This window comes from Arachis hypogaea, chromosome 4 (genome assembly GCF_003086295.3).
Source record: "Arachis hypogaea cultivar Tifrunner chromosome 4, arahy.Tifrunner.gnm2.J5K5, whole genome shotgun sequence".
Classification (NCBI taxonomy): domain Eukaryota; kingdom Viridiplantae; phylum Streptophyta; class Magnoliopsida; order Fabales; family Fabaceae; genus Arachis; species Arachis hypogaea.
This window is the reverse complement of record NC_092039.1, coordinates 53,955,846-53,983,264: the sequence shown is the minus strand read 5'-3', so window position 1 is coordinate 53,983,264 and position 27,419 is coordinate 53,955,846. Positions and strand designations below refer to the sequence as shown.

Genomic DNA, 27,419 nt, shown 5'->3' with positions numbered 1-27,419 from the left:
CTTTTCCTATTTATTTATTCATTTACTAACACCCCTCTTCACCTCTCTTCATCTCAAATCACTGCCCCTATCCTTACCCTTGTGTTTGGACTCTCCTTTCTTTATTCCATTCTTCTTCTACTAATAATAAGGAACCTCTTTACTGTGACATAGAGGATTCCTCTTCTTTTTCTGTTCTCTTCTCTTTCATATGAGAAGGAACAAGGAAAAAGACATTCTTGTTGAAGCTGATCCAGAACCTGAAAAGACTATAAAGAGGAAACTAAGAGAAGCTAAATTACAACAATCCAGAGACAACCTTGCTGAAATTTTCGAACAAGAAAAGGAGATGGCAGCCGAACCTAACAACAATAATGCAAGAACGATGCTTGGTGATTATACCACACCTACGTCCAAGTTTGATGGAAGAAGCATCTCAATTCCTACCATAGGAGCAAACAATTTTGAGCTGAAACCTCAATTAGTTGCTCTAATGCAACAGAACTGCAAGTTTCATGGACTTCCATCAGAAGATCCTTACCAGTTCTTAACTGAGTTCTTGTAGATCTGTGAGACTGTTAAGACTAATGGAGTAGATCCTGAAGTCTACAGGTTCATGCTTTTCCCTTTTGCTATAAGAGACAAAGCTAGAACATGGTTGGACTCTCAACCTAAAGATAGCCTGGACTCCTAGGATAAGCTGGTCACGACCTTCTTGGCTAAGTTCTTTCCTCCTCAAAAGCTGAGCAAGCTTAGAGTGGATGTTCAGACCTTCAAACAAAAAGATGGTGAATCCCTCTATGAAGCTTGGGAAAGATACAAACAGATGACCAAAAGATGTCCTTCTGACATGTTTTCATAATGGACCATGATAGATATATTCTATTATGGTCTATCTAAGTTCTCTAAGATGTCATTGGACCATTCTGCAGGTGGATCCATTCACCTAAAGAAAACGCCTACAGAAGCTCAAGAACTTATTGACATGGTTGCAAATAACCAGTTCATGTACACTTCTAAGAGGAATTCCGTGAATAATGGGACGCCTCAAAGGAAGGGAGTTCTTGAAATTGATGCTCTGAATGCCATATTGGCTCAGAACAAAAATGTTGACTCATCAAGTCAACATGATTTCTCAAAGTCTGAATGGATGGCAAAATGCACCCAACAGCACTAAAGAGGCATCTTCTGAAGAAGAAGCTTACGATCCTGAAAACCCTGCAATGGCAGAGGTAAATTATATGGGTGAACCTTATGGAAACACTTATAATTCATCATGGAGAAATCATCCAAATTTCTCATGGAAGGATCAACAAAAGCCTCAACAAGGCTTTAATAATGGTGGAAGAAATAGGCTCAGCAATATCAAGCCTTATCCATCACCTTCTCAGCAACAGACAGAGAATTATGAACAGAATACCTCTAACTTAGCAAATTTAGTCTCTGATCTGTCTAAGGCCACTTTAAGTTTCATGAATGAAATAAGGTCCTCCATCAGAAATCTGGAGGCACAAGTGGGCCAGCTGAGTAAGAAAATCATTGAAACTCCTCCTAGTACTCTCCCAAGAAATACTGAAGAAAATCCAAAAAGAGAGTGCAAGGCCATTGATATAATCAATATGGCCGACCCTATAGAGGAAGGAGAGGACGTGAATCCCAATGAGGAAGACCTCATGGGACGTCTCTCAAGCAAGAAGGAGTTCCCTATTGAGGACCCACGAGAATCTGAGGCCCATATAGAGACCATAGAGATTCCATTACACCTCCTTTTGCCATTCATGAGCTCTGAAGACTATTCTTCCTCTGAAGAGGATGAAGATGTAACTGGAGAGCAATTTGCTCAATATATAGGAGCTATCATGAAACTGAATGCCAAGTTATTTGGTAATGAGACTTGGGAAGGTGAACCTCCCTTGCTCATTAGTGAACTAGATACCTGGGTTTAGCAAACTTTACCTCAAAAGAGACAAGATCCTGGCAAATTCGTAATACCCTGTACCATAGGCACCATGACCTTTGAGAAAGCTCTGTGTGACCTAGGGTCAGGCATAAATCTTATGCCACTCTCTGTAATGGAGAAGCTGGGGATCATTGAGGTACAGCCTGCCTTATTCTCATTACAAATGGCAGACAAGTCAGTAAGACCAGCTTATGGATTGGTAGAGGACGTGTTGGTAAAGGTTGAAGGCCTTTACATCCCTGCTAATTTCATAATCTTAGACACTAGGAAGGAGAAGGATGAATGCATCATCCTTGGAAGACCTTTCCTAGCCACAACAGGAGCTGTGATAGATGTTAACAGAGGAGAATTAGTCCTTCAATTGAATAGGGACTACCTTGTGTTTAAGGCTCAAGGATCTTTTCCTTTAACAATGGAGAGGAAGCATGAAAAGCTTCTCTCAGTACAGAGTCAAACAAAGCCCCCACAATCAAACTCTAGGTTTGGTGTTGAGAGGCCACAGCCAAACTCTAAGTTTGGTGTTGAATCCCCACATCCAAACTCTAAGTTTGGTGTTGGGAGTCTACAACATTGACCTGATCACCTGTGAGGCTCCATGAGAGTCTACTATCAAGCTATTGACATTAAAGAAGCACTTATTGGGAGGCAACCCAATTTTTATTTATCTAATTTTATTTTATTTTCATTGTTCTTTTATGTTTTATTAGGTTCATGATCATGTGGAGTCACGAAAAAAGTATTAAAATTAAAAATAGAATAAAAAATAGAAGAAGAAAAATCACACCCTGGAGAAAGGACTTACTGGCGTTTGAACGCCAGTAAGGAGCATCTGGCTGGCATTCAACACCAGAACAGAGCATGGATCTGGCGTTGATGAACGGATTTTTGACGGTATAGAATTTCACAAATGAATTCTTGTTGCAAGTATAGTTTCCAAACCAATCAAAAATCCTTTCATACAAAAGATTGTTTGTCACAAGTAACAAACCCCAAATTTTATAAACCGAAGTATTCAAACCTCGGGTCGTTCTCCCTAGGAATTACAATAAAGTGCTTTGTTATTGGTTAGAAATGTGTTTTGGGGTTTTGGATAAGAAGCATGAAAAGTAAATGGCAATGAAAATAAACTAACAACTATAAAAGGCTCTTGGAAAGGTATGAAAATTAGAAGTCCTATCCTAGTTATCCTTCTCAATTATGATGAGAATTGTTCATTGCTACCACTTAGTTAACCCTTACTAAATAAAGGAAAGTCAAGTGGATGAATTGACTTGAGCCACAAGTCCTAGCCAACTCCCAAGGAAAGACTAGCTTTAGTACACTCCAAACCAATTAGCAATCTCTCCAATTACCAATCAACAAAGGAATTAGATAACTCAAGTGTCACTAGTTACTCTACCTAGGCCAAGAGGAACAAAATCTATACTATATCTAGAAGAGGCATTTCAACAAACACATAAAAGGCAATAAAATTAAACAACATAAATTGCAAGAATTAAAGAGAGATCTAACTACAAAGGCAAGAGATCAACAATAAAAAAGCAAATAACAACAATTATTATGAATTACCTCTTATTGAATTGAAAGAAAATGGAAGGAACAATAGTAGATCTACAACAAAGTATAAGAACAACGTAAAGGAAATTACAATAAAAGAATGGAAGAAGAATGAATGTAACAACAAGGAATTAAGAAGATAGAAGTAGAAGAAGATGAATTAAAATCTAGATCTAAGAACTAAACCTAATCCTAATCCTAATCCGAGAGAGAAGTGAGAGCTTCTCTCTCTAGAAACTACTTCTAAAACTAAACTATGACTAATGGTGAAAATGAACTAACTCTTTGCTCTTCAATCCTTGGCTTTAAATAGCAATTTAGGCACCAAAGTTGGTTGGAATTGGGCCCCACAACCCTTGAGAATTCGTTGGTCACGTTTTCATTAAAAAATCATAAACCAGCACCGACGCGTACGCGCACAGCACGCGTACGCATCCATGGGGTGATTCGCAAGGTGCGCGCACGCGTCCATGGGCGAGTTCAACTTCTTTGGCTTTTCATGATTTCTCCACTTTGCATGCTTTTCCTCTTCACTCCTTTGATCCATTCCTAGCCCTTTTCAATCTGAAATCACTAACAAACATATCAAGGCATCTAATGGAATCAAGGAGAATTAGATTTAGCTATTTTAAGTCCTAAAAAGCATGTTTTCACATCTAAGCACAAATAAGGAGACAATCACAAAACCATGCTAATTCATAGGTTAAATGCGAGAAAAGGTCATCAAAACACTCTAAATTCAATACAAGATAAACCGTCAAAACGAGGTTTATCAGGCGTTGAACACTAGAAATAAGCAGCATCCTGGCGTTTAAATGCCACGAATATACCTTGAAGAGAGCTGGCGCTGAACACCAGAAACAAGCATGGAACTAGCGTTCAACGCCAGAAACATGCTGCAGCTGGGCATTGAACGCCCAGAACATGCATCACCTCGGCGTTTAAACGCCAGAATTGCATGCAAAGGCATTGTACATGCCTAATTGGTGCAGGGATGTAAATCCTTGACACCTCAGGATCTGTGGACCCCACAGGATCCCCACCTACCATATTCTCCCCTCTTCTCAACATTCATCCTCCCTTTCCAATAAACACTCTCCCCCAAAACCCTTCACCAATCACCTCAATCTCTCTTCCCAATTACCTCTTTCACCACTCACATCCATCCACTCTTTCCCATAAACCCCACCTACCTTCAAAATTCAAAATTTCTTTCCCACCCAAACCCACCCTAAATAGCCGAACCTACTCCTTCTCCCCTAACTATATAAACCCCTCTATTCTCCTTAATTTTCACACAACACAACTCCCTCTCCTATACCTTGGCCGAATACACTTTTCTCCACTCTCCTCCATATTTCTCTTCTTCTTTTCTTTTCTTTCTTCTCTTGCTCGAGGGCGAGCAATATTCTAAGTTTGGTGTGGTAAAAGCATAAGCTTTTTGTTTTTCCATTACCATTGATGGCACCTAAGGCTAGAGAAACCTCTAGAAAACAAAAAGGGAATACAAAAGCTTCCATCTTCGAGTCATGGGAGATGGAGAGATTCATCTCCAAAGCCCATCAAGACCACTTTTATGATGTTGTGGCTAAGAAGAAGGTGACCCCTGAGGTCCCTTTCAAGCTCAAGAAAAATGAGTTTTCGGAGATCCGACATGAGATTCAAAGAAGAAGTTGGGATGTTCTGACCAACCCCATTCAACAAGTCAAAATCATGATGGTTCAAGAGTTCTATGCCAATGCATGGATCACTAGAAACCATGATCAAAGTATGAACCTGAATCCAAAGAACTATCTTACAATGGTTCGGGGGAAATACTTATATTTTAGTCCGAAAAATGTGAGGTTGGCATTCAACTTGCCCATGATGCAAGGAGATGCACACCCCTACACAAGATGGGTCAACTTTGATCAAAGGTTGGACCAAGTCCTTAGGGATATATGTGTTGAAGGAGCTCAATGGAAAAGAGACTCCAAAGGCAAGCCGGTTTAATTAAGAAGACTGGACCTCAAGCCTGTGGCTAGAGGATGGTTGGAGTTCATCCAACGCTCCATAATCCCCACTAGCAACCGATCTGAAGTTACTGTGGATCGGGCCATCATGATTCATATCATCATGAATGGAGAGGAAGTAGAAGTTCATGAAGTCATCTCCTTTGAATTCTACAAAATAGCTGAAAAGCCCTCTACCTTGGCAAGGCTAGCTTTTCCTCATCTTATTTGCCATCTATGTTACTCAGCTGGAGTCATCATAGAAGGAGACATCCCCATTGAGGAGGACAAGCCCATCACTAAGAAAAGGATGGAGCAAACAAGAGAGCCCACTCATGGAACCCAAGAGACGCATGAGGAAGCTCATCACCAAGAAATCCCGGAGATGCCTCGAGGGACGCACTTTCCTCCCAACAACTATTGGGAACAACTCAACACTTCTCTTGAAGATTTGAGTTACAATATGGATTAATTAAGGGTGGAACATCAAGAGCACTCCATCATTCTCCATGAAATTAGAGAAGATCAAAAGAGCAATGAGGGAGGAGCAACAAAGGCAAGGAAGAGACATAGAAGAACTCAAGGACATCAATGGTTCTTCAAGAAGAAAGTGCCACCATCACTAAGGTGGATTCATTCCTTGTTCTTATTTTTCTATTTTTTGGTTTTTATGCTTATTATGTCATCTATATTTGTGTCTCTATTACATGATCATTAGTATTTAGTAGCTATGTCTTAAGGCTATAAATAATTCCATGAATCCTTCACCTCTCTTAAATGAAAAATGTTTCTAATTCAAAAGAACAAGAAGTACATAAATTTCAAAAATTATCCTTGAATTTAGTTTAATCATATTAATGTGGTGACAATACTTTTTGTCTTCTGAATGAATGCTTGAACAGTGCATAATTTTGATCTTATTGTTAAAATTGTTGCCTCTTGAAAGAATGATGAACAAAGAAAAATTCTATTGATAATCTGAAAAATCATGAAATTGATTCTTGAAGCAAGAAAAAGCAGTGAAAAAGCAAAAGCTTGCGAAAAAAAATAGAAAGAAAAAAAAGCAAGCAGAAAAAGCCAATAGCCCTTAAAACCAAAAGGCAAGGGTAAAAAAGATCCAAGGCTTTGAGCATCAATGGATAGGAGGGCCCAAGGAAATAAAATCCAGGCCTAAGCGGCTAAATCAAGCTGTCCCTAACCATGTGCTTGTGGCATGCAGGTCCAAGTGAAAAGCTTGAGACTGAGCTGTTAAAGTCGTGATCCAAAGCAAAAAGAGTGTGCTTAAGAGCTCTGGACACCTCTAACTGCGAACTTTAGCAAAGCTGAGTCACAATCTGAAAAGGTTCACCCAGTCATGTGTCTGTGGCATTTATATATCCGGTGGTAATACTGGAAAATAAAATGCTTAGGGCCACGGCCAAGACACATAAAAATAGCTGCGTTCAAGAATCAACAAACTTAACTAGGAGAATCAATAACACTATCTGAAATTCTAAGTTCCTATAGATGCCAATCATTCTATACTTCAAGGAAAAAAGTGAGATGCCAAAACTATTCAGAGGCAAAAAGCTACAAGTCCCGCTCATCTAAGTAGAATTAATATTCATTGATATTTTGGGATTTATAGTATATTTTCTTCTTTTTATCCTAATTCATTTTAAGTGGCTTGGGTACAAGCAACAATTTAAGTTTGGTGTTGTGATGAGCGGATAATTTATACGCTTTTTGGCATTGTTTTTAGGTATTTTTTAGTAAGATCTAGCTACTTTTAGGGATATTTTCATTACTTTTTATGCTAAATTCACATTTTTGGACTTTACTATGAGTTTTTGTGTTTTTCTATGATTTCAGGTAATTTATGGCTGAAATTGAGGGACCTGAGCAAAAACTCTGATAAAAGGCTGACAAAGGACTGCTAATGTTGTTGGATTCTGACCTCCCTGCACTCGAAATGGATTTTCTGGAGCTACAGAACTCCAAATGGCGCGATCTCAACAGCGTTGGAAAGTAGACATTCAGAGCTTTCCAGCAATATATAATAGTTCATACTTTATTCGTGATTAGATGACGTAAACTGGCACTCAACGCCAGTTTCATGCTGCATTCTGGAGTTAAACGCCAGAAACACGTCACGAACCAGAGTTGAACGCCAAAAACATGTTACAACTTGGCGTTCAACTCCAAAAGAAGCCTTTGCACGGGTAAAGCTCAAGCTCAGCCCAAGCACACACCAAATGGGCCCCGGAAGTCGATTTCTGCACCAATTACTTACTTCTGAAAACCCTAGTAGCTAGTCTAGTATAAATAGGACTTTTTACTATTGTATTCAGTATCTTTGATTGTAAGGTCTTTTGACCATTCGGTCTTATGATCATGTTTGGGGGCTGGCCATTCGGCCATGCTTGAACCTTCATCACTTATGTATTTTCAACGGTGGAGTTTCTACACATCATAGATTAAGGGTGTGGAGCTCTGCTGTACCTCAAGTTTTAATGCAATTACTACTATTTTCTATTCAATTCAGCTATTCCTGTTCTAAGATATTCGTTGCACTTCAACATGATGAATGTGATGATCCGTGACACTCATCATCATTCTCACCTATGAACGCGTGACTGACAACCACTTCCGTTCTACCTCAGACCGGGCGCATATCTCTTGGATTCCTTAATCAGAATCTTCGTGGTATAAGCTAGATTGATGGCGGCATTCATGAGAATCTGGAAAGTCTAAACCTTGTCTGTGATATTCCGAGTAGGATTCAGGGATTGAATGACTGTGACGAGCTTCAAACTCGCGATTGTTGGGCGTGATGACAAACGCAAAAGAATCAAGGGATTCTATTCCAACATGATCGAGAACCGACAGATGATTAGTCGTGTCGTGACAGAGCATATGGACCTTTTTCACTGAAAGGATGGGATGTAGCCATTGACAACGGTGATGCCCTACATACATCTTGCCATTGAAAGGAATAAGAAGGATTGAAGGAAGGCAGTAGGAAAGCAGAGATCCAACAGGGACAAGCATCTCCATACACTTATCTGAAATTCCCACCATTGAATTACATGAGTAACTCTATCTTTATTTTCTGCTTTATTTACTATTCAAAAACTCCATAACATTTATTATCCGCCTAAATGAGATTAATAAGATGACCATAGCTTGCTTCATACCAACAATCTCTGTGGGATCGACCCTTACTCACGTAAGGTATTACTTGGACGACCCAGTGCACTTGCTGGTTAGTTGTGCGGAGTTGTGACCAAGTGTGATTCACGTTGAGAGCGCTACCAAGTTTTTGGCACCATTGTTGATGATCACAATTTCGTGCACCAATGCTTTTAGAATGGAGCATCATAGGTATCTTCTATGATGGTCTATCTGAGTTATCCAACATGTCATTGGACCATTCTATAGGTGGATCTATTCATCTGAAGAAAATGCCTGCAGAAGCCCAGGAACTCATTGAAATGGTTGCAAATAACCAGTTCATGTACACTTCTGAAAGAAATCCTGTGAACAATGGGACAACTCAGAAGAAAGGAGTTCCTGAGATTGATACTATGAATGCCATATTGGCTCAGAACAAATTATTGACTCAGCAAGTCAATATGATTTCTCAGAATCTGACTGGATTGCAAGCTGCATCCAGCAGTAATAAAGAAGCATCTTCTGAAGAAGAAGCTTATGATCCTAAGAACCCTGCAATGGAAGAGGTGAATTACATGGGAGAACCCTATGGAAACACCCTATGGAAACACCTATAATCCTTCATGGAGAAATCATCCAAACCTCTCATGGAAGGACCAACAGAAGCCTCAACAAGGCTTCAACAACAATAATGGTGGAAGAAATAGGTTTGGCAAAATCAAACCTTTTCCATCATCTTCTCAGCAATAGACAGAGAATTATGAGCAGAGCTTCTCTGGCTTAGCAAACATAGTCTCTGATCTATCTAATACCACTCTCAGTTTCATGAATGAGGCACGGTCCTCTATAAAAAATTTGGAGGCACAAGTTGGTTAGCTTAGTAAAAGAGTTACTGAAACTCCTCCTAGTGTTCTCTAAGCAATACAGAAGAAAATTCCAAGAGAGAGTGCAAGGCCATAACCATGACCAACATGGCCGAACCTGGAGAAAGTGAGGAGGACGTGATTCCCAGTGAGAAAAACCTCATGAGATGTCCTCTGAACGAAAAGAAGTTCCCCTTTGAGGAACCAAGGGATTCTGAGGCTCATACAGAGACCATAGAGATTCCATTGAACCTACTTCTGCCATTCATGAGCTCTGATGAATATTTTTCCTCTGAAGAGGCTGAAGATATTACTGAAGAGCAAGTTGCTAAGTACCTTGGAGCAATCATGAAGCTGAATGCCAAGTTATTTGGTAATGAGACTTGGGAGGATGAACCCCCATTGCTTACCAATGAACTGAATGACTTGATTAGGCAGACATTACCTCAGAAGAAACCGGATCCCAAAAAATTCTTAATACCCTGTACCATAGCCACCATGACCTTTGAGAAGGCTTTGTGTGACCTGGGGTCAGGCATAAACCTCATGCCACTCTCTATAATAGAGAAACTGGGAATCTTTGAGGTACAAGTGATGCCAAGGCATCTTGGGCTTGTTTCACTAGCATTTTTCTGTTAGTTTTAGTTGTTTTATGCATTTTCTTGAGCTTAAAGTAACCAAGAATGGTTAAATGAACAACAAAGCAATGAACCATCCAAACAGTATGATTTTGATGCAAATTCCATGAGTTTTTAGTGATATTACTTGAATGCTATGAATGGAAGAATTCTCATGAAATTTTGCAAGACTTTGATGCAGTTGTTTGGATGATTTCAGGGGAGAAGAGGCTAAGCAAGGAAACAACAAAATCAATAAAGGAAGCTTGAAGATCACATGTGGAGTTTAAGTTCCAGTTTAAGCTTAAACTGGAACTTAAACTGCCAAGCCATATAATGCTGAAAGTGGCGTTTAACCTCCAGTTTAACCTTAAACTGGAAGTTAAACGCCAGAATAAGAAAGGCACCAAAGGAGCATTTCCACGTTTAAGCTCCAGTTTAACCTTAAACTGGAGCTTAAACGTGTTCGACCCAAATCATGCACCAGGAAGCCATTTCCACGTTTAAGCTCCAGTTTAAGCTTAAACTAGAGCTTAAACGTGTTCGACATTTCACACTCCTGGGCTCCTTTCTTCATTTCCACGTTTAAGCTCCAGTTTAACCTTAAACTGGAGCTTAAACGTGTTCGACCACAATTTGCCTCCAGGGTTGCTTTCTCATTTCCACGTTTAAGCTTCAGTTTAACCTTAAACTGAAGCTTAAACGTGTTCGACCATTCCACACTCCGTAGTTGCTTTCTTCCATTTCCAAGTTTAAGCTTCAGTTTAACCTTAAACTGAAGCTTAAACGTGCTTGAATTATACCACCTCCAGGAGTGTCCAACGTTTAAGTTGCAGTTTAAGCTTAAACTGCAACTTAAACGCCACTTTTTGAAAGGGTTTCTGGGCCAAATATATTGAAGTTTAAGTTAGCATTTGAGCACCAAACATTAACTTAAACGTATTATGGTATGAAACCCAATTGAATATCATGGTTTATGGGATTGGGCCTGAAGAATTGATGAGTCTGGAATTTCAATTTGTTGAGTCATGTGTCATTACTTGATTATCACTAAGTTTGCTCAATGAATGTTACAGAATTGGTTCACAGCCTCATCAGGATTATGGACCATAAACCCAAAGCAAAAGGAAATCAGGGAAAGGCCTCAAAGCCCAAGAAACACAACTGAAGCTCAATTTAGAAAGTGTATAAATAGGATAGAATTTAAGTTAGTTAGGATGATTACAGGGATCGGGGAACTTTTGATCATTTTTGTTAGTTTTTCATACTTTTGAATTCAGAGCTATGACTCACTAAACCCCTTTCATTGGGTTAGGGAGCTCTATTGTAATTCAATGAATCAATAATAGTTTTGTCTTCTTCTTCAATCTTTTCTCTTGAATTTTGTTAGAAAGCTTCTCGATCTAATTCCATTGGGTAGTTGTCTTGGGAAAGAAACTACCCATAATTGGAATCCTTCGGAACCTTGGGAAAGGAATGGAGGATTCATGCTAGAGAAGCTTTCTCACAGTGAATTGGATTGGGGTTTGGATGGATATTGTGACATGTAATCCTACCAAATTGTGGTCCATGAAACTGTGTGGTATAATCAGTGATCGAGCATCATCTCTTCTTATGAACATTTAAACCAAGGGATTGGGAATTTGTTTGTTTTTAGAGAGAATTGGTGAGCCAAGGAATTGGGATCCAATCATATAAGATTGCCAAGCAAGATTCAATGAATGCATTGGTTGAGGAAGAGATGAAAATGTTTTGATTCGGAGATTTCAATATCTCCTGACCCCAATGAACCCCTCTCTCTGATCTATCCCGTTCTATTTACATTCTGCAATTTCAATTCATGCAATCACCCCCATCCCTTTTTAATTTCAGCACTTTAACTTCTCGCTCTTTAATTCATGCAATTTAAGATTCCGCAATTCTCATCTAAATCTTGATCCGCTCAACTAGAACACACTTCTAATCCGAATTGCTCATTCAACCAATCCTTGTGGGATTCGACCTCACTCTATTGTGAGTTTTTTTACTTGACGATAACCGGTGCACTTGCCGGAAGGAATTTTTGCCGATTGTGCAATTTCCTAAATCGTAGCTATCAAGTTTATGGCTAGATCAAGTTTATGGCGCCGTTGCCGGGGATTGGTTTTCGATTGACAATTCTCAAATTGGAAGTTAACTAGATTGAGCATTTTTCTTGTTTTGTTAATTCAGTTCAAGTTACTTGTTGAATTTTAATTTCTGCACTCTGTTACTTGCTTTCTTTCTTTATGCCTTTAAATTCAAGCAACTAACTCACTGACTCACTAACTATTTGAATTAATTCCTCAACTGCTCTAACCATACTCTTCCATTAACCAAGAGTATTCTACTTGTTTGTTCCTTGTGGTGTGTTCTTGTATGACAGGTAGGAGAGGAGAGACAACAACTCCTCCATATACCGAACCAGAGAGGACCCTTCATAAACTTAGAAGGGAAGCAAGAGGGAAGAGAGTACTGAGAGAAGAAGAATCTGAAGGAGAATCTGAGGACAACTTTGAGGAAGCTCTAGATCTCAACATGGATAGAGAAGTTCACAACCATGAGAGGGCTGATGGAAACAATGCCATTCCCGAGAGGAGGGTTCTTGGTTCATACATAAACCCAACCTATGGGAATTGTGGTAGCAGCATTCAGAAACCACCCATTCAGGCCAACAATTTTGAACTCAAACCACAGCTAATATCATTGGTGGAGGATCATTGTTCATTTGGTGGGAGTGCTAATGAAGACCCAAACCAACATCTCACAAAATTCCTGAGAATTTGCGACACTGTGAAGTCCAATGGAGTCCAGGAAGATGCCTATAAACTGCTCTTGTTCCCATTTTCACTTAGGGACAAGGCAGCTAAGTGGCTGGAATCATTCCCAAGGGGGAGCCTAACAACCTGGGATGAAGTGGAAAGCAAGTTTCTGGCACGTTTCTACCCTCCACAAAAGGTCAATAGGCTTCGATCTGAGGTTTAGACTTTTAGACAACAAGATGGTGAGATGCTCTACGAGGCATGGGAGAGGTTCAAAGAATTGACAAGGAAATGCCCGCCAGACATGTTCCATGACTGGGTGCAATTGCATATTTTCTATGATGGACTTTCTTATGAATCAAGGAAGGCTGTAGACCATTCATCAGGAGGTTCATTGAACAGGAAAAAGATTGTGGAAGAAGCCATTGAAGTGATTGAGACAGTGGCTGAGAATGAGTACTACTATGCTTCAGAGAGACACAACAGTAAGGGAGTCATGGAGCTGAACCATGTTGATACAATCCTAGCCCAAAACAAGGTGTTTGCCAAGCAACTAGCAGAGCTCACCAGGAAATTAGACACAAAGCAAGTGGCTGCAATACAAACACAAGATCAAGAGGAAATAAGCACTGAAGGAGGTGATTGGGAAGAGGCCAACTATGTGGGAAATCAACAAAGGCAACCATATGATCCACATTCCAACACTTACAACCCAGGATGGAAAAACCACCCAAACTTTGGGTGGGGAAACCAGCAAAGCCAACCACAAAACCACAAACCTTACAACCCCAACCAACATAACAATTCCACATACCAAAACTCCAACCAAAGCTCATACCAAGCCACACAAAACACTTACTCCCAACCACCATATCATGGCCAAAATAATCAACCTGCCCAATCCAATCCGAGCCAACAATTTCAAGATCAATTAAACAGGATAGAAGGAATGCTTGCAACCATGAGTCAAGACATAACCGAATTGAAAGCTTTTAAGGAAGAAGTAAATTCTAACTTGCAAAACCAAGGAGCTGCCATCCAGAAGCTAGAGAATCAAATTGTGTATTTGTCTAAGCAAACCCCTGGGCCAAGCGTTTCTCATGTTGCCAAGGCTATTGCAAGGGAAGAATGTAAGGCCATAACCCTCAGAAGTGGAAAGAAGCTAAAGGAGATCTCAAAGGAAACCACAGAGGATGAAGCAAAGGAAAATGTGAGAGACAAGGAACAGGGACAATCTTTTACACCGCTGCAACAAAAGAAAAAGAAAAAGAGGTCCTGAAGCCTTATACACCTAAAGCACCATATCCTCAACGTTTGATGAAAAGTGAAAAGGATGGCCAATTCTCCAGATTCTTGGAGATTTTCAAGAAGCTTCAAATCAACATTCCGTTTGCTGAGGCAATAGAGCAAATGCCACTCTATGCAAAATTCTTAAAGGAATTAATGACCAAGAAGAGAAGCTGGAGAAATGAGGAAACTGTGTTGTTAACTGAAGAATGCAGTGCCATCATTCAGCACAAATTGCCTCAGAAATTGAAGGATCCAGGCAGTTTCCAAATCCCCTGCATCATAGGAAAAGTCATGGTGGAGAAGGCCTTGTGTGACTTAGGGGCCAGTATCAATTTGATGTCTCTAACAATGATGAGAAGAATGAAGATTGAGGAAGCCAAACCAACAAGAATGGCCCTCCAATTGGCAGATCGAACTTTTAAATTCCCTCATGGGATAGTTGAGGATTTGTTGGTGAAAGTGGGAGATTTTATATTTCCTGCCGATTTTGTGGTGTTAGATATGGAGGAAGAAGCCAAAGCTTCAATAATTCTGGGAAGACCCTTCCTGGCTACTGCTGGAGCCATCATAGATGTCCAAAAGGGTGAACTCACTCTTAGACTACATGATGAGAAATTGGTGTTTAACGTATTCAAGGCAATGAGCTATCCATCAGAATCACTAAAGGAATGCATGAGGGTGGATGTAGTGGACATTGCAATACAAGAAACCTTTGAGGAAACAACAAAGGAAGTGGCAGAGGAGGTGTTCACCAAGGATATTGAAGTTAGTGACATCAAGGCTGCTGAAACAACCATGCCAAGCATGCCAGAGAGAGTGAAAGAAGAGAAGGAAGCACCAAAACCTGAGCTCAAAGCATTGCCCCCTAATCTCAAGTATGCATACTTGGGTAGTGATGAGAGCCATCCTGTTATCATTAGCTCTGCCCTGAGCCAAGAACAGGAAGAAGAATTGATCAAGGTGCTACAAACTCATCAAGATGCCATTGGATGGACCTGACGAATGGATTTTTGACGGTTTAGAATTTCTCAAATAAAATCTCGTCGAAGTATAGTTTCTAAACCAAGCAATAATCCTTTCGTCAAAATGGCGCCGTTGCCGGGGATGCAGATTGTGCATTGCGAATTTAAGATCATGTGCGCGTACGCGCCAGGTGCGCGCACGCGTGCATAGAGTTGTGCCTTAGGCCCAATGTTCGCACAGTGCAGGCCTAACTCTCGGGTTTTTGGCCGAAGGTGAAATTTTGCATCCACGCGTACGCGTACAGTGCGCGTGCGCGTGGATGGTCGAAAAATGCTCAAGTGCGCGTACGCGTCATGTGCGCGCACGCGTGGATGGTGTTCTGTTTTTCAAAAAATATTTTTCTAAGTTCTTACACCAATCCAAGCTTTTCAATCCTCCAAACAGCTACCAAAACGCCCTAGAACCTTATTCAACATACTATACTACTAACTAAACTTGATAAAACAATAAAAACAAGAAATTAAACTAATTCTACCAATATTTACAAAAGATAAAAATGAAAATGAGAATCTACCTACAATGGCAACTCTATTCACTTATTAACAAACTAAAAGAGTATGGAAAGAGTTTACCATGGTGGGGTGTCTCCCACCTAGCACTTTTATTTATTGTCCTTAAGTTGGACTTATGGGGAGCTTCTTATCAAGGTGGCTTGTGCTTGTATTCATCTTGGAACTCCCACCAATGCTTGGTTCTCCATTGTGCCCCAAGATTTCTCATGGATTGAGCCAAGTGTTGATGGAGTTCTTCACAAGCTTGGGGCTCCCAAAGTTGATCCTCTTCTTGTGATCCGGGGTCCCACACTTTATTTTCACACCCGTCTTGAGGTTGATCATTATTATTAGTCCAATCGGGTGGTGAGTAGGGTGAATTCTCTATGAAGTGCCCAACAATCCTCCTAGACCCATCTATTTGAGCACTACTCCATCCCTTATATCTCATGTTTGATGCATCAACCATAATGAGCCTTGATTTGCAACGCCAACCACGAAACATCTTTCGCTTACGTTTCATTCCACAAAGCATCCTAAGTTGACCATCCGTTTCAAGCAAGCCATACTCAAGTGGGACAATAAAGCTAATAGAAATGAATTTTACCCACTCAAGTGAGGGAGTAGATGACAACCTAGGCAAAGATGCTTCCAACGATCTTGACAAAGCGTATTCCACTCCCATCCTTCTATTTCTAAGGACTTCCACCTCTTCACAAGATTTCTCTAATTCAATCCTTTGTTCATTAATACTATCTAAGCCTTTTCCCTTAATCAAACCATAATTGGGAGGGTGAAAGAAGTTTACCTCCACAACATTTTCAAATGCACCGGGAGAAGGTTCTTCAAGTTCAAAGGATTCTCCACCACTAGGACTTGATGCTTGCTCTTCATCACCAAGGGAACTCAATCCTTGCCCTATCCCATCCAAGTCTTCGTATGGAATATGCCTTGAAAGGTGTGCACTTTCCTCCCTAGCATCAATTTCAATCATCTTGGAGGGGTTTTCTTCAACTCTATGTTCCCATGGAGGCTCCGCATCTCCTAAGTCTTCTACCACTTCTTCCTTCTCTTCAACAATTAAAGCTTCCTCTAATTGTTCCAATACAAAGCAACTTCCCTCATTTCCCACCGGAGTTTCCAATCTCTCCTTCATGCTATGTTCTTCATTCGATTCTCCACATGTAGCCATGGGAGTTCCTTGAGTGTTCAAGCATTGGGAGGCTAATTGATTTGTTACCTCATCCAAGGCGGCCATGAAATTTTGCACATCCCTTTGCATCTCTTCTTGCCCTTGAACAAGAACACCAAGGGTTTCATCCATTAGAGATTGGGGTGGGTGGAAGGATTCATCATTTTGGGGGAAGGGTTCATAGTAGGAAGGTGGTTCTTCTTGGTAGAGTTGTGGTGGTTCAATATTCTCCATTCTTTCCACTTGTTGCACAACACACTCCATGGTTGCTTGAAATTGATCCAATGCTTCCTTGAGATGATCCATTGACTCTTGTTCCTCTTGGATAATATGATTAGGATCATGTGGCTCTTGGATCAATGGATATGAGTATTCTTCCATGGGAGGTTGGGGTGGAAAGTAGTATTCATCTTGTGGTTGAAAATTTTCATATATTGGAGGTGGTTCATCTTGGTAGTAATGTGGAGGAGGTGGCTCTTGAAAATATTGATGTTGGAATGGTGGTGGCTCTATATGTGGTTCATATGGTTCATATGGTTGTTGGTAGGATGGATATGGGTTAGAAGGTGGTTGGTAAGAAGGGGCTTGTGAGTGTGGTTGGGAGTTATGTTGAGGACATGGTTCATAGGCATATGGTGGTGGTTCTTGAAAGTCACAAGGTGATTCACCATAGCCATTGGATTGATATGCATCATAGAGTGGCTCTTCTTCATAGTGCATTGGTGGAGGTTGTTGCCATGAGGATTGATCATATGCATATGGCTCATCCCACCTTTGGTTGTCCCATCCTTGATACATATCTCCATTATAGTCCTCATCACCTACAACATGTTGATAACCAAACTCATAGCCAAGGTGAGAATTCATGATAGCAAGAGGAAAATGAAAACAAAATCAAATACGAAGCAAGAAAATTAAATCCTAAAACTAGTAAGAGCTAACAAAAGCAAACATATTCACACTATTCACATATATACAATAACCAATAACATAACACCATTGCAATTCCCCGGCAACGGCGCCATTTTGACGAATGGATTTTTGACGGTTTAGAATTTCTCAAATAAAATCTCGTCGAAGTATAGTTTCTAAACCAAGCAATAATCCTTTCATACAAAAAGTTGTTTGTCACTAAAACAAACCCCTAAATTTATAAACCGAAGTATTCAGACCTCGGGTCGTTCTCCTTAGGAATTACAATAGAGTGTCTTGTTATTGGTTTGAGTTGTTTTGGGGTTTTGGGATAAGAGACATGAAAGTAAATGACAATGAAAATAAACTAACTACTATAAAAGGCTCTTGGCAAGGTATGAGAACTAGAAGTTCTATCCTAGTTATCCTTCTCAATTGTGATGAGAATTGGTCATTGCTACCACTTAGTTAACCCTTACTAAAGAAAGGAAAGTCAAGTGGATGAATTGACTTGAGCCACAAGTCCTAGCCAACTCCCAAGGAAAGACTAGCTTTAGTGCACTCCAAACCAATTAGCAATCTCTCCAATTATCATTCAACAAAGGAATTAGATAACTCAAGTGTCACTAATTACTCTACCTAGGCCAAGAGGAACAAAAATCTATACTATATCTAGAAGAGGCATTTTAACAAACACATAAAGTGCAATAAAAGTAAACAACATAAATTGCAAGAATTAAAGAGAGATCTAACTACAAAGGCAAGAGATCAACAATAGAAAAGCAAAGAAGAACAATTATTATGAATTACCTCTTATTGAATTGGAAGAATGTAGAAGGAACAATACTAGATCTACAACAAAATATAAGAACAACATAAAGGAAATTACAAGAAAAGAATAGAGGAAGATGAATGTAACAACAAGAAATTGAAGAGTAGAAGTAGAAGAAAGCAAAGATTAAAATCTAGATCTAAGAACTAAACCTAATCCTAATCCTAGAGAGAAGTGAGAGCTTCTCTCTCTAGAAACTACTTCTAAAACTAAACTATGAGTAATGGTAACTAACATGTAAAAGTATGAAAAGTATGTTGATTCCTCTTCACTCCTTGGGTTAAATAGCATCAGAAATGAGTTGGATTGGGCCCACAAGGCTTCTAAAATCGCTGGCCACATGTTGCTTTAAGTGAACTAGGTGGCAGCAACGGCGCGTGCGCGTACTTTGCGCGTGCGCGCCACCATACGTGTGGCAACTATGGCAAATCTTATATCGTTTCGAAGCCCCGGATGTTAGCTTTCTAACCCAACTGGAACCGCATCATTTGGACCTTTGTAGCTCAAGTTATGGTCATTTAAGTGCGAAGAGGTCGGCTTGACAGCTTTCCGGTTCTTTCATTTCTTCATGAGTTCTCCAACTTTTCATGCTTCTTTCTTCATTCCCTTGATCCAATATTTGCCTCCTAAACCTTAAATCACTTAACAAACATATCAAGGCATCTAATGGAATCAAGGAAAAATAGATTTAGCTATTTTAAGACCTAAAAAGCATGTTTTCACTCTTAAGCACAATTAAAGGAGAATATACAAAACCATGCTATTTCATTGAATAAATGTGGGTAAAAGGTGATAAAATCCCCTAAATTCAATACAAGATAAACCGTCAAATTGGGGTTTGTCAGGACCCTAGCTGATTTGAAGGGGATAAGTTCATCCATATGCATGCATAAAATCTTGTTAGAAGAGGATGCTAGACCCTCCATTCAAGCTCAGAGAAGATTGAATCCCGTCATGAAAGAAGTGGTACAAAAGGAGGTCATGAAGTTATGGCAGGCAGGGGTAATCTACCCCATTTCTGATAGCCCATAGGTTAGTCCCATCCATGTAGTTCCCAAGAAAGGTGGCATAACTGTGGTGCCAAATGAGAGGAACGAACTCATACCCACAAGAACTGTCACTGGGTGGAGGATGTGCATAGACTACAGGAAGCTCAATGAAGCCACCAGAAAAGATCATTTCCCCCTCCCATTCATGGATCAGATGCTTGAAAGGCTTGCAGGACATGCTTACTATTGCTTTCTGGATGGATACTCAGGCTATAATCAGATAGTAGTTGATCCAAGAGATCAAGAGAAAACATCATTTGTTTGTCCATATGGAGTTTTTGCGTATAGACGTGATGAGCGGATAATTTGTATGCTTTTTGGCATTGTTTTTAGTATGTTTTTGGTATGATATTGTTAGTTTTTAGTATATTTTTATTAGTTTTTAGTTAAAATTCACTTTTCTGGACTTTACTATGAGTTTGTGTGTTTTTCTGTGATTTCAGGTATTTTCTGGCTGAAATTGAGGGACCTGAGCAAAAATCTGATTCAGAGACCAAAAAGGACTGCAGATGCTGTTGGATTCTGACCTCCCTGCACTCGAAGTGGATTTTCTGGAGCTACAGAAGCCCAATTGGCGCGCTCTCAACGGCGTTGGAAAGTAGACATCCTGGGCTTTCCAGCAATATATGATAGTCCATACTTTGCCCAAGATTTGATGGCCCAAACCGGCGTTCAAAGTCACCTCAAGAAATCCCAGCGTTAAACGCTGGAACTGGCACCCAAATGGGAGTTAAACGCCCAAACTGGCATGAAAGCTGGCGTTTAACTCCAAGAAGAGTCTCTGCACGAAAAATGCTTCAATGCTCAGCCCAAGCACACACCAAGTGGGCCCGGAATTGGATTTTTATGTCATTTACTCATTTCTGTACACCTTAGGCTACTAGTTCTTATATGTAGGACCTTTTGCTATTGTATTAGGAGACTTTGGTAGCTATCTTCATTTTTATGCTATCTTAGATCATTGGGAGGCTGGCCATTCGGCCATGCCTAGACCTTATGCTTATGTATTTTCAACGGTGGAGTTTCTACACACCATAGATTAAGGTGTGGAGCTCTGCTGTACCTCGAGTATTAATGCAATTACTATTGTTCTTCCATTCAATTCCGCTTGTTCTTTATCCAAGATATCACTTGTTCTTCAACTTGATGAATGTGATGATCTGTGACACTCATCATCATTCTCACCCATGAACAAGGTGACTGACAACCACTCTTGTTCTACAAGCAACCAAGGCTCTAGTGAATATCTCTTGGGTTCTTTAACCGGAATCTTCGTGGTATAGGCGATAACTGATGGCAGCATTCAAGAGAATCCGGAAGGTCTAACCTTGTCTGTGGTATTCTGAGTAGGATTCAATGACTGAATGACTGTGACGTGCTTCAAACTCCTGAGGGCGGGGCGTTAGTGACAGACGCAAAAGAATCACTGGATTCTATTCCGGCCTGATTGAGAACCGACAGATGAATTCCACTATGCTGTGACAGAGCATATGCAATCGCTTTCACTGAGAGGATGGGAGGTAGCCACTGACAACGGTGAAACCCTTGCTTAAGCTTGCCATGGAAAGGAGTAAGAAGGATTGGATGAAGACAGTAGGAAAGCAGAGAGACGGAAGGGAAGGCATCTTCATGCGCTTATCTGAAGTTCCTACCAATGAATTACATAAGTATCTCTATCTTTACCTTTGTGTTATTTTCGTTCATCACCATTACCATTTGAGTCTGCCTGACTAAGATTTACAAGATGACCATAGCTTGCTTCAATACTAACAATCTCCGTGGGATCGACCCTTACTCGCGTAAGGTTTATTACTTGGACGACCCAGTGCACTTGCTGGTTAGTTGTGCGAAGTTGTGTAATGCCATGGTATTGAGCTACCACGTTTTTGGAGCCATTACCGGGGATTATGAGAGTTGTGAAAAAGTATTGTTCACAATTTCGCGCACCAAGACGCATGCCCTTTGGATTGTGCAATGCACCTGCCACTTTCCAAAGGTGCATGCTGTCCATCTTTTCGGACATGATCGAAAAGTTTATTGAAGTTTTCATGGATGATTTTTCTGTGTTTGGAAATTCTTTTCCTAGCTGCCTACACCACCTTGCTTTGGTGCTTAAGAGATGCCAAGAGACCAACCTAGTATTAAACTGGGAAAAGTGTCATTTCATGGTCACAGAAGGAATAGTCCTTGGCCATAAAGTGTCTAATAGAGGCATTGAGGTGGACAGAGCTAAGGTGGAACTCATTGAAAAACTTCCTCCACCAAGTAATGTCAAGGCAGTTAGGAGTTTTTTGGGACACGCTGGCTTTTACAGAAGGTTTATTAGAGACTTTTCTAAAATAGCCAAACCTTTGAGTAATTTGCTTGTCTCTGATACACCCTTTGTATTTGATAAAAATTGCATGCTAGCCTATGAACTTTTGAAGCAAAAACTTTCCTCTGCACCTATCATTGCCCCGCCTGATTGGAACTTACCTTTTGAACTGATGTGTGATGCATCAGACCTTGCTATTGGGGCAGTGTTAGGACAAAGGAAAGACAATTTGGTACATGTGATTTATTATGCCAGTAAAGTCTTGAATGATAACCAAAGGAATTACACAACCACTGAAAAAGAACTCTTGGCAATAGTCTTTGCATTTGACAAATTTAGATCCTATCTCATTGGATCTAAAGTCATTGTCTTCACTGATCATTCAGCTTTAAAATACTTACTTGCTAAACAAGAATCCAAACCAAGACTTATTAGATGGGTTCTTTTGTTGCAGGAATTTGACATTGAAATCAAAGACAAAAAGGGTGTAGAGAACAAGGTGGCAGACCATTTATCAAGAATACCATGTGAAGAAGGAAGCACACAAAGCACACATATAAATGAGTGCTTCCCTGATGAACAACTCATGGTAATTCACAAAGCACCCTGGTTTGCAGACATAGCAAACTTCAAAGCCACTGGGAGTTTGCCGTTGGAATTTAACAAGCATCAAAAGAAGAAATTAGTAAATGATGCCAAATACTTCATCTGGGACGAACCATACTTGTTCAAAAAATGTTCGGATGGCATACTCAGAAGATGCATATCAGAGGAAGAAGGAAGGGAAGTCTTATGGGACTGCCATGGCTCCACTTATGGAGGACATTTTGCAGGAGAAAGAACAGCAGCCAAGGTGTTGCAGTGTGGTTTTTTTTGGCCCACTATCTTCAAAGATGCAAAGGAACTAGTGAAGCACTGCCATGAATGCCAGAAAGCGGGGAACCTGCCAAGAAGAAATGAAATGCCACAACAATTCATTCTGGAACTTGAATTGTTTGATGTATGGGGAATAGATTTCATGGGACCCTTTCCCACCTCATACTCAAATAATTACATTCTTGTGGCAGTAGACTATGTCTCCAAATGGGTTGAAGCAATAGCAACTCCAACCAATGATAATAAGGTAGTCATGAACTTCCTCAGAAAACACATTTTTTGCCGTTTTGGGGTTCCAAGAGCAATCATCAGTGATGGAGGAAGCCACTTCTGCAACAAACCATTAGAGGCATTGCTTCTAAAATATGGAGTCAAACACAAGGTAGCCACACCATACCATCCACAGACAAGTGGGCAAGCCGAAATATCTAATAGGGAACTCAAAAGAATCCTGGAAAAGACTGTGGGAACTTCAAGGAAGGACTGGTCGATTAAGCTGGATGATGCTCTTTGGGCATATAGGACAGCTTTCAAAACACCAATTGGAATGTCTCCTTACCAACTAGTATATGGAAAAGCTTGCCATTTGCCACTGGAGTTGGAGCACAAGGCATTCTGGGCCTTGAAACTCTTGAACTTGGACAGCAAAGCTGCTGGAGAAAGAAGGATGTTGCAAATTCAAGAGTTGGAAGAATTCAGAGCTGAAGCTTATGAGAATGCCAAAATTTACAAAGAAAGAGCAAAGAAGAAGCATGACAGCAACATAGCCCCAAGGAAATTTGAAGAAGGACAAAAAGTATTGCTCTACAATTCTAGGCTGAAGCTATTTCCAGGGAAGCTAAAATCAAGGTGGTCTGGACCATTCCTTGTCACCAAGGTCTCCCAATATGGACAAGTAGAAATCATGGAAGAAAAGTCACAACGAACCTTCACTGTGAATGGTCAAAGACTCAAACATTACTTGGGAGATGTGGAGGAGAAGGACAAGGTTAAATATCACCTCGACTGAGGAAGACAACCGTCAAGCTAGTGACGTTAAAAAAGCGCTTGTTGGGAGGCAACCCAACCTGAGGTAATACCCCTTTGCTGTTTCTTTTATTTGTTTCAATAAAAAGGTGAAGTAGTTTCTGTGCATTGAGAATTAAGTTTGGTGTTTCACACCAAACAATGAATTCGTGGATCAATAATTCAAAGGGGAATGTGTGACTCTAAGTTTGGTGTTCCTCCATAAAGATCAACTGAACACAACAACCTTTGAATTATATGAAAGGAACAACCATTCTAAGCAATCACAGAAATGCTTAAAATCCTTAGCAGCAACTTCATTCCAAGGAGAACTCAAGGATTCAAAGAACAGAGAAGTAAGTAGGAGACTAAGTTTGGTGTTCACACACCAACTTAAGACTCAGACGCTTACCCATACATAGTTGAGCTAACCACTCAAGTGCTTGAGAAGCAAGCAACTTCATCACTCTTTGCAGGAAAGGAAACAAGGATCTTAGAAAAAACATGAAGCAACAGCTAGGAGAAGAAGGAGAAATCAAATTGTTTCCTGGCAACAAAGAGAAAACAAGAAATTTCACAAGGCTTGACAATTCTTTAAAAAGGCAAACAAAATCATGCTTGTTCTGGTTTAAACTGTAATTGTTGAATCTTTCTGGAATGTGAAGTTTTTAGTATGAGTGTCTGTTTACTGCTTTGAATAAAGTGAATGCCTAGATGTTTGGATATAACTTCACATTCTTAAACAAATGCTTGCCATGCTTGTTCTATTTCCAAAAATAAAAGAAAAGTTTGAACAAGAGTAACTTGGCTCAATTAGTGACAAATCAAGTAGAATTAAGTGGTGGTATGCATGCTTGATTGTTTAGTCAGATCACTAGAAATTGAGTGTAGAATTATCATTTTTGTGTAGAAATTTGAATACTGTCTATGGATCTTGGTGAATAAATGTCTTTGGCCATGAAAAAGAAAGAAAAAGAAGAAGAAAAAGCCACTGAAAAAGGGCAACCAAAAAGCAAGAAAAAAATTGAGAAAATAAGCTAGGCACCAATGGTTTGAACTTCTGAGACAAATGCCTGTGGTGTTTATGTATTAAGGATATGCTTGGATGAATAGGTTCTGAGGAGTGTTTCAACACTTGGTAACTTGGGTTAACTAACCCGGTATCATCAACCAAAAGTCCATTATCAAGAGCAACCTAAATACAAAACATTTAGTCACACAAAGAGGTGCTGGGCACCAATGTCGCAAGAAGAAATGTGAACTAAAATGCCTGTAGTGGATATGTGTAGTGCACTGATAAGAAAAAGAAAATGCCAAAGGCTTGTGCAACACATGACACTGAGCAAACAAGGAGCAAAGGAGCTCTAAGAAAAAGAAAAACAAAGAAGGGAAAAGTGCCAAGGACATAAGAATAACAAGAGGCCATAGCAGTGTTTAATGGATGCAATGAAAAAGTGATAATTTTACCTGATAAGAATGAAAAAGTGATGCTGCAACTTTCTGCATAAAACCCTTCTGATGAACTTCAAATGCTTGCTAATATAGCCAATGTAATTGCTTTCTGTTTCATACTTTCTTCTCAATTAACTCAGGACTTGCTTAGGGACAAGCAAGTATTAAGTTTGGTGTTGTGATGCCAAGGCATCTTGGGCTAGTTTCACTAGCATTTTTCTGTTAGTTTTAGTTGTTTTATGCATTTTCTTGAGCTTAAAGTAACCAAGAATGGTTAAATGAACAACAAAGCAATGAACCATCCAAACAGTATGATTTTGATGCAAATTCCATGAGTTTTTAGTGATATTACTTGAATGCTATGAATGGAAGAATTCTCATGAAATTTTGCAAGACTTTGATGCAGTTGTTTGGATGATTTCAGGGGAGAAGAGGCTAAGCAAGGAAGCAACAAAATCAATAAAGGAAGCTTGAAGATCACATGTGGAGTTTAAGTTCCAGTTTAAGCTTAAACTGGAACTTAAACTGCCAAGCCATATAATGCTGAAAGTGGCGTTTAACCTCCAGTTTAACCTTAAACTGGAAGTTAAACGCCAGAATAAGAAAGGCACCAAAGGAGCATTTCCACGTTTAAGCTCCAGTTTAACCTTAAACTGGAGCTTAAACGTGTTCGACCCAAATCATGCACCAGGAAGCCATTTCCACGCTTAAACTGGAGCTTAAACGTGTTCGACATTTCACACTCCTGGGCTCCTTTCTTCATTTCCACGTTTAAGCTCCAGTTTAACCTTAAACTGGAGCTTAAACGTGTTCGACCACAATTTGCCTCCAGGGTTGCTTTCTCATTTCCACGTTTAAGCTTCAGTTTAACCTTAAACTGAAGCTTAAACGTGTTCGACCATTCCACACTCCGTAGTTGCTTTCTTCCATTTCCAAGTTTAAGCTTCAGTTTAACCTTAAACTGAAGCTTAAACGTGCTTGAATTATACCACCTCCAGGAGTGTCCAACGTTTAAGTTGCAGTTTAAGCTTAAACTGCAACTTAAACGCCACTTTTTGAAAGGGTTTCTGGGCCAAATATATTGAAGTTTAAGTTAGCATTTGAGCACCAAACATTAACTTAAACGTATTATGGTATGAAACCCAATTGAATATCATGGTTTATGGGATTGGGCCTGAAGAATTGATAAGTCTGGAATTTCAATTTGTTGAGTCATGTGTCATTACTTGATTATCACTAAGTTTGCTCAATGAATGTTACAGAATTGGATCACAGCCTCATCAGGATTATGGACCATAAACCCAAAGCAAAAGGAAATCAGGGAAAGGCCTCAAAGCCCAAGAAACACAACAGAAGCTCAATTTAGAAAGTGTATAAATAGGATAGAATTTAAGTTAGTTAGGATGATTACAGGGATCGGGGAACTTTTGATCATTTTTGTTAGTTTTTCATACTTTTGAATTCAGAGCTATGACTCACTAAACCCCTTTCATTGGGTTAGGGAGCTCTATTGTAATTCAATGAATCAATAATAGTTTTGTCTTCTTCTTCAATCTTTTCTCTTGAATTTTGTTAGAAAGCTTCTCGATCTAATTCCATTGGGTAGTTGTCTTGGGAAAGAAACTACCCATAATTGGAAACCTTCGGAACCTTGGGAAAGGAATGGAGGATTCATGCTAGAGAAGCTTTCTCACAGTGAATTGGATTGGGGTTTGGATGGATATTGTGACATGTAATCCTACCAAATTGTGGTCCATGAAACTGTGTGGTATAATCAGTGATCGAGCATCATCTCTTCTTATGAACATTTAAACCAAGGGATTGGGAATTTGTTTGTTTTTAGAGAGAATTGGTGAGCCAAGGAATTGGGATCCAATCATATAAGATTGCCAAGCAAGATTCAATGAATGCATTGGTTGAGGAAGAGATGAAAATGTTTTGATTCAGAGATTTCAATATCTCCTAACCCCAATGAACCCCTCTCTCTGATCTATCCCGTTCTATTTACATTCTGCAATTTCAATTCATGCAATCACCCCCATCCCTTTTTAATTTCAGCACTTTAACTTCTCGCTCTTTAATT

The 27,419-nt window shown here is 39.8% G+C and overlaps 2 non-coding genes across 2 annotated transcripts; both read right to left on the bottom strand.

Moving 5' to 3' along the window:
* Nucleotides 1–727: 727 nt before the first annotated feature.
* On the bottom strand, nucleotides 728–831 carry LOC112798643 (small nucleolar RNA R71). Its single transcript, XR_003200246.1, has one exon. It is a non-coding gene; the product is annotated as a small nucleolar RNA R71 (small nucleolar RNA).
* A 12,271-nt stretch (nucleotides 832–13,102) lies between these two features.
* On the bottom strand, nucleotides 13,103–13,206 carry LOC112799206 (small nucleolar RNA R71). The gene has a single exon (XR_003200782.1). It is a non-coding gene; the product is annotated as a small nucleolar RNA R71 (small nucleolar RNA).
* Between the last annotated feature and the right edge of the window lie 14,213 nt (nucleotides 13,207–27,419).